This window comes from Carassius gibelio, chromosome A21 (assembly GCF_023724105.1).
Source record: "Carassius gibelio isolate Cgi1373 ecotype wild population from Czech Republic chromosome A21, carGib1.2-hapl.c, whole genome shotgun sequence".
NCBI lineage: Eukaryota > Metazoa > Chordata > Actinopteri > Cypriniformes > Cyprinidae > Carassius > Carassius gibelio.
The window spans coordinates 21,224,820-21,232,981 of NC_068391.1; positions in this window are offsets into that span (position 1 = coordinate 21,224,820).

The window sequence follows — 8,162 nt, forward strand, 5'->3', positions numbered from 1 at the left end:
GCTCAGATTGTCCGTTGCTTTTGGGGATGATAACCCGACGACAAGCTAACTGACGCTCCTAATAACTTGCAAAACTCTTTCCAAAATTTGGATATGAACTGGGATCCCCTGTCTGAAACCACGTCTACCCGGAGGCCATGGAGCCGAAAGATGTGATCTAAAACAGTAACCGCTGTCTCCTTGGCTGTCGGTAATACAGTCAAAACGACTGTCATGCCATTAGAGGGCGGGAGGCTACTAATCTCTCAGGCAAAATACACTCGGGAGTAACGGGACGGGCGGAGGGATCAAAAAGAAGTGACAAAGAATCGGGTTTAACATTTTTGGAACCCGGGCGGTACGATACGGTAAAATCAAAACGGCCGAATTAAGTCTTTTAGCAGTTCTAATGTACTCTAAATTCTTATGATCGGTCCAAACAATAAAGGGAACCCCTGAACCCTCTAACCAGTGGCGCCACTCATCCAACGCTAATTTGACCGCCAACAACTCTCTATTGCCAATGTCATAATTACGTTCGGCAGGAGATAATCGATGAGAGAAAAACGCGCAAGGGTGGACCTTATCGTCTGAAGCAGCACGTTGGGACAACACTGCTCCTACCCTGACCTCTGATGCGTCGACCTCCACCACGAACTGCCGTGTGGGATCAGGGGCTACAAGGATGGGAGCCAAAACAAAGCGGTTCTTCAGGTTAGAGAACGCAGTCTCAGCTGCGTCATACCACCTGAACGGAGTACTGGGGGAGGTCAAGGCTGTCAGAGGTGAGGCTAGTTGGCTGTAATTACGAATAAAACGCCAATAGAAGTTGGCGAACCCCAGAAACCGCTGTAGGGCCTTACGGGAATCTGGAGATGGCCAATCTATCACAGCCTTTACCTTGTCAGGGTCCATTCGTATTCCCTCAGACGACACGATAAACCCTAGGAAGGGGACCGACTGTGCATGGAATACGCACTTTTCCCCGCCTTGACAAAAAGCCCATTCTCTGATAACTTCTGGAGCACTCGTCTGACGTGTTGAACATGTTCCTGGAGAGATGAAGAAAAAATCTGTATGTCATACAGGTAAACATATATAAACAGATCTACCATATCTCTCAACACGTCATTCACGAGTGCTTTTTAAAACCACGGGCGAGTTGGAGAGCCCGAACGGCATAACCAGATATTCAAAGTGCCCTCTAGGGGTATTAAAGGCAGTTTTCCATTCATCCCCCTTCCTGATGCGGACCAAATGATAAGCGTTACGTAAATCCAATTTTGTGAATACGGATGCTCCCTGCAACCTCTCGAAAGCTGAAGACATGTGTGGTAATGGATAAGTATTCTTAATAGTAATGTTGTTCAGCTCTCGGTAATCAATACAAGGTCGCAGAGAACCATCCTTCTTACCCACAAAAAAGAACCCTGCCCCTGCTGGAGATGAGGAAGGACGGATGAACCCAGAGGCTAAATGAATCAGAAATATATTTCTCCATGGCCTCCCTCTCAGGAATAGTAAGAGAGTATAACTTGCCTTTAGACGGAGATTTTCCTGACACTAAGTCTATGGCACAGTCGTAGGGACGATGCGGAGGAAGAGAAACAGCACGGGACTTACTGAACACTTCCTTCAGGTCCAGATACTCAACGGGCACGTTTGGCAATGCCATGGTCTCCTTCTGAAAAACAGAAACACGAACAACAGGACAGGCAGAAACCAGACAAGACTCATGACAACTTTCACTCCACAATGTGATAGTGTTAGAACCCCATTCCACTCGTGGATTATGTTTGAACAACCAGGGGTGACCTAAAACAATGGGAGCAACAGCGGAGTCTATGAGAAAAAAGGATATGGTTTCTTAATGGTTGCCGGATGTGATGAGTGTGATGGGTTCAGTATGGTGGGTGACATGAGGCAGTTCCTGGCCGTTGAGTGTGGTGACATGGATGGGGAGAGACACAGGAAGGACAGGAATGTTCAGGTGATGTGCAAGTGAAGAATCAATTAAATTACCTTCGGCTCCGGAGTCCAGAAGAGCTTGGCATTCATGATGGTGATTCTTCCACCGCAGTTTCACCGGAAGGAGGGTCGATGATGTGGGTGAGGACTTCTCAGCGGAGATCCCACCCGATAGTAGCCTCAGGTTTACTATCGGGCTGACTCTTTTACCGGGCAAGAGTAGTTGTTATGATCAGAGCCTCCACAGTATAAACATAGCCCTTGGGACCTCCGCCGTTCCCTCTCCCTCTGTGACAGCCGAGCTCGACCCACCTGCATGGGCTCGTGATCGTCGACAGAACCGACCGTGTTCTCTCGACTCAAGCGCCCCCTACTGGGAGAGAATGGAAGTCTGGAAGGACTGTGCTGGCGGCCCAGGCGATTAAACCTGGCCTCCACCCGCAACGCCAGGGCGATGAGTTCGTTGAGAGTAGGGGGCAGCTTGAGGAGGTAGATCTCCTGCTGAACACGTTCGGATAACCCACACAGGAATCTATCCCACTGCGCCGCCTCGTTCCACTGGCACGTGGCCGCCAGGGTACGGAACTCGATGGAATATTCGGTGACAGATGAATGTCCTTGTCGGAGTTCCGAGAGGCGATGGGCGGCCTCCCTGCCGGTCGCGGCCGGTCGAAAACTCTCTTCATCTCGTCAGATAGGAGGTGGAATGAGACACAGCACGGATGTTGATTTTCCCACACCGCCGTTCCCCATAAGGCAGCCTTGCCCGATAAAAGGGTGAGCATGAACGCTACCTTGGATTATTCTGTGGCGAAAGTGTGGGGCTGCAGGGCAAAATGCATAGAGCACTTGTTAAGGAATGTTCTGCAAAAAGTTGGCTCACCAGCGTAATTCTCCGGTGCCGGAAGTCGCGGCTCTGGCCGGAAGTGGTCCTGGGGAATCCCCAGGGGACCGGTCGGCGCAGGCGGCGCGATGGGCGCAGTGGGAGACGAGCTGATGGATCTGCTGGGTGAGCTCGGACACCTGTGCCACCAGCGCTTGGACAGCGCGTCCGGGGTTAGAGATGCTCTCCTGCTGCTGATCCATTCTCTTGACGCTGTGGTGCATGAAATCGGTGAAGGTGTTGGTGCTCGCTGCTTCCATGTTGGTGAGATCGTTCTGTGATGGCTGGTGAAAGGACAGTCTGGAAACAATAGCGAGTTAACAAAGTTTAATGAGATGATGAGATATAGTACCAAGACACACAAAGACGATGATACGGGAACACTCCAGAGGGATGATTAAGGCGGTGAGAAGTCCAGACGGTAATGGAGTGCAGGTGAGAAGTCCGGGTCTTGACGGCGTGAGGCAGCAGGAGAGAGTGGCACAGGAACTGCGGGGAACAGATCCGAAGGTAAGTGTCCATGGCTGAGTGATCATGCGGAGAGTGGATGAGGTTCTGGGGAAACACAGACATCCAAACGCAAACTACACAGAAGCCAGACGGGGGTAAACACAACAACATGAAACAACGATCTCACAAACACAAGACGTGAGACAAGCCATTATATAGTGGATGAGTAATGAGTGGCAGCTGTTGCTGATACAATTAACGGAGACGCCCACAACTAATCAGTGCAGACGCAGAACACACAGAATTCACCACAAAGTGTAAACAATCCGAGATCACGGTTTACCAACCGTGACATGCAGTGGCACAAAAAAATATTTTTATAAACAAGGAAAATAAAATATGTCCTGGAACAGACCCCTGAGGGACACCTTTAGAAAGAGACAAAATAGATGAAGTACGGTCTTTTAAAAGCTCACACTGTGTTCGTCTCGAAAGATAGTTGGCAAAGTATCAGTTAGTAAGTTATATAAATGTTCATCACATGGAAGGTTACAAAATGAGCCCTGAAATGAAAACTGGATCATTTAATGTACATACATGTAGCCTTACCCTCATCAGAGTTGTGTTAAGTTGATGTGACTTCTCAGGCTGAGATGTTGTGAGGGTGCACACTTATTGTCATTGACTGCATGTATTCTGACTTATTCTGATCTTAAATTCTTTTCATACAATTTAAAACCAAAACAAATCTGTGTTAAAGAATAATGGTCTTTCTTCAGGCATCTACTTGAAGTGGCATCTCCCCCCAAGAAAGATAAATTATTTGACGTGTGCACTTAAGAGATGACAATGATAAACTTTAGAGTATTTGTAAATGTATAACTATTCATTTAATTTCTTTATTTGACCAGGTTAAAAACTCATTGAGATTAAAATCTCTTTTGCAAGAGTGACCTGGCCAAGAAAGCAGCAACAAATACAAGATTAATATAATATACACAATAGCATTATATCCAAAACCCTTTTTCATTAGCCCGAGGGACTTTAAATTATAACTGATCATTTGAACGTAGATTGTAGTGTACCTTTGATTTATAAAAACTCAAAGACAAATGAGATGGAGTTAGACCATAAATTGATGTATAAACAAAACAATACCAATTAAAACTTATTCGGGTATACAACGGTGGCTACCCAGCCTTCTCATAAAAATACAATTTTGTGTTTGATAACTACAACATGTAATAAAACGTAAAACACTATGAAAAACTGGATCAAGATATTTTTGATAATATCCTGGGGCATTCATATACAGTAGATCACCATAATCCAAAAGTGGTAAGAAGGGTAGCAGATACCAAATATTTCCTTGCTTTAAAAGAAAATAAAGATCTACTTCTGTAGTAAAACTGCGATTTGAGCTTAAGTTTTTTAAAAGTAAATTACCAATATGTAGCTTAAAATTTAACTGACTATCATATAGAATGCCCAAAATATCAAACGTTGACTGTAAAGAGTGCTTGTGAAGCTGATGGAGCACAGCAGCAAATAGCAATGTTGTTTGCAAACAGATGTAACTTTGCATTTGGAATGGTTTCACATATTTTCTTTTTTTTTTTTTTTTTATAAACAAGGAAATTAAAATATGTCCTAGAACAGACCCCTGAGGGACACCTTTAGAAATTGACAAAATAGATGAAGTACAGTCTTTAAAAGCACACACTGTGTTCGTCCTGTAAGATAGTTGGCAATGTATCAGTTAAGTTATAGAAATGTTCATTTCACATGGACGTTTTTTTGATAACAGATCAATATTTCAGTGTATGGAATTCTGTATGTCTTTAAAGTAAAGCTCTCTTTTAGGTGGAATTTGAAAGAGTAAGCTGTTGACCTCACCTTGAGCTTTCTGAAATCCTGTAAGTCACACACTGCATTCATGTAGTTAACTTGCAACTTCTGCCCTCTGGCCATGTGTTCTCCCTTTGCTTTGATGCTCTCTAATTTTGGATGAGAATTGCATGTGTCCATGCCAATACCACTGAAGTCTTCAACCTTGACAGCAAACTATCAGCCAGCTTCAATACCATATTACCTGCCTCCCAGCCGGAATAGAGGCCACCTGGTGTCTTTTTCAAGGCTATGTTGACTTTACTTATGTTTGACCAAAATCAATACCCTTCAGGACAGTTATTACATGAGTTTGACATAATCAACTTTTTTTTTATTATTATTATTGCATACATAATTCCAAATGTTCCCCACATACAAAATTGCACAAAAAAATGTGTCTCTCCAAAAACTATATAATTTATTTGTATGCACTTTTATGCACTTTACTTTCTAATAGGATATCCAAGTACTAGTATAGATCAAATCGTTAAAATAAAGGACTATTATGTATATATTGTAACTATGAAAATTGTAGATTCACACTGAAGGCATCAAAACTATGAATTAACACATGTGGAATTATATATGAACTTAAAATGTATACATAACAAAAAAAAGTGTGAAACAACTGAAAATATGTCATATTGTAGGTTCTTCAAAGTAGCCACCTTTTGCTTTGATTACTGCTTTGCACACTCTTGGCTTTCTCTTGATGAGCTTCAAGAGGTAGTCACCTGAAATGGTCTTACAACAGTCTTGAAGGAGTTCCCCGAGAGATGCTTAGCACTTGTTGGCCCTTTTGCCTTCTGTCTGCGGTCCAGCTCACCCCTAAACCATCTCGATTGGGTTCAGGTCCGGTGACTGTGGAGGCCAGGTCATCTGGAGCAGCACCCCATCACTCTCCTTCTTGGTCAAATAGCCCTTGATGCTCTCTGTGTGACTCTACAATATTCATAGTCATGAAAATAAAGAAAACTCTTTGAATGAGAAGGTGTGTCCAAACTTTTGGTCTCTACTGTATATATATATATATATATATATATATATATATATATATATATATATATATATATATATATATATATATATATATATATATATATATATGTAGTAAGTGGGAACCTCATAATGTAGTTGTGTGCCAGGTTGTGAAATTTGTGCAAGCATTTTAAAATAAGGAGCTATAAATTAAAAATAATAATAATAATAATAATACTTTTTCTATTATAAGTTTATTGAGTGTTAATATGATTTTGTAATTCAGTTTTTTCAGTTGTTATAGAGACAGTGAAGAGGTTTATGATGTAGAGAATAATGTACGGCACACACTGATTCCTTGATGCTACAGTGCTCACAATCATATACATTTACATTTAATCATTTAACAGATGCTTTTATCCAAAGCGACTTACAAATGAGAACAATAGAAGCAATCAGACCAACAAGAGAACAACAACAGTATACAAGTGCCATGACAAGTCTCAGTTAGTCTAGTATAGAACGCATAGCCAGGTGTTTTTTTTTTTTTTTTTTTTTTTTATGAAAAGACAAGAAAAGGAAAAGTGCTAGTTTTAGTTGGTTAAGTGCAGGCGAAAAAGATGAGTCTTTAGATGTTTCTTGAAAATGAGTAAAGACTCAGCTGTACAAATTTATATTGGGAGGTCATTCCACCAGCTGGGCACAGTCCAGGAAAAGGTCCGTGAGAGTGATTTTGAATTATATAATATATTTCAATATATATTATGAATATATTTATTCAATCAACCAGCAAACGTACACGCACACACACACATACAAACACAAACACAACAGATTTGAAGGGGTTAATTGTCACTTTTGAGAGCCATAATAGTTTTATACTGTACATGGGCCTTTTTTTGCCCCTTTATCTTGAATATAAGGACATTTTAGATGTTAATAAAAGTATGAAAGAAATGTAAAAAAAAAAAAAAAAAGAAAAAAAAATACATTCATTATTTAAGAAAGCTTAAAGAAAGCTTAGGTATAATTTTAGCATCCAATTTTCTGTTTGTGGTTGAGTTGATTTGGAAAGGATGAATTAACCTGATACTTTAATGATAAGTGTGTATTAAAAAGGAAACAGACTCTCCCAAACCCATAAATGAGCATGGTAAAAATAAAAATAAAAAAATATGTATACTAATGTGCAAGTGACGTACCATACAGCCAAGTATGGTGACCCATACTCAGAATTTGTGCTCTGCATTTAACCCTTCCAAAGTACAAACACAGATCAGCCATTTATGCTGCTGCACCCAGGGAGCAGTTTGGGGTTTGGTGCCTTGCTCAAGGGCACCTCAGTCAAGGTACTGTCAGCCCGAGACTCAAACCCACAACTTTAGGGTTAGGAGTCAAACTCTCTAACCACTAGGCCAGACCTTAGGTTTAAGAGTTAGGTTTATTTTTTTTTTATTTTTTTTTTTTTGGGGGGTGGGGGGGTGGGGGGTGGGGGGGGGTTGGGGTTCACATACAAGGTCATTCTGCATAACTCAGAGTTAATAGTTGGTGTGATGTTTACACAATTGCATGAGTGCAGTGTTCATATTTCCCCCTCTGTGCTACACAGCTGTTTACAGAGTTCCATACTGACCAAACAGAGAACATTTGCTTGGGTGTATAGTGTTATTGTGACCAGAAGCACAGTATCCATGTCTGTTGGCACACCTTTACTCCCGTTCATGCTCGAGCTCCGCTTGGTTTTTGTCTCCCAGTTCTCACTATGCTTCAGTGCTCAGCAGGCCTGCCTCTGCTGGTATTTCACATCCCAGCAATCTCATTTTTCTGCGGTCATATCAGAAACCTTCTCTGCCATCATTATATGTTCTAAAAGCTCCACGATTATCATGGTTGGTACAGATAAAGCCGACCTTATTCCATGGAGTGGACAACAACTGGAAGGAGTGACCTGGTGGCAACTTCTACTGGCAGAATGATAAATCCTGCCTTAAATCCCACATCAGCGTGTAATTGT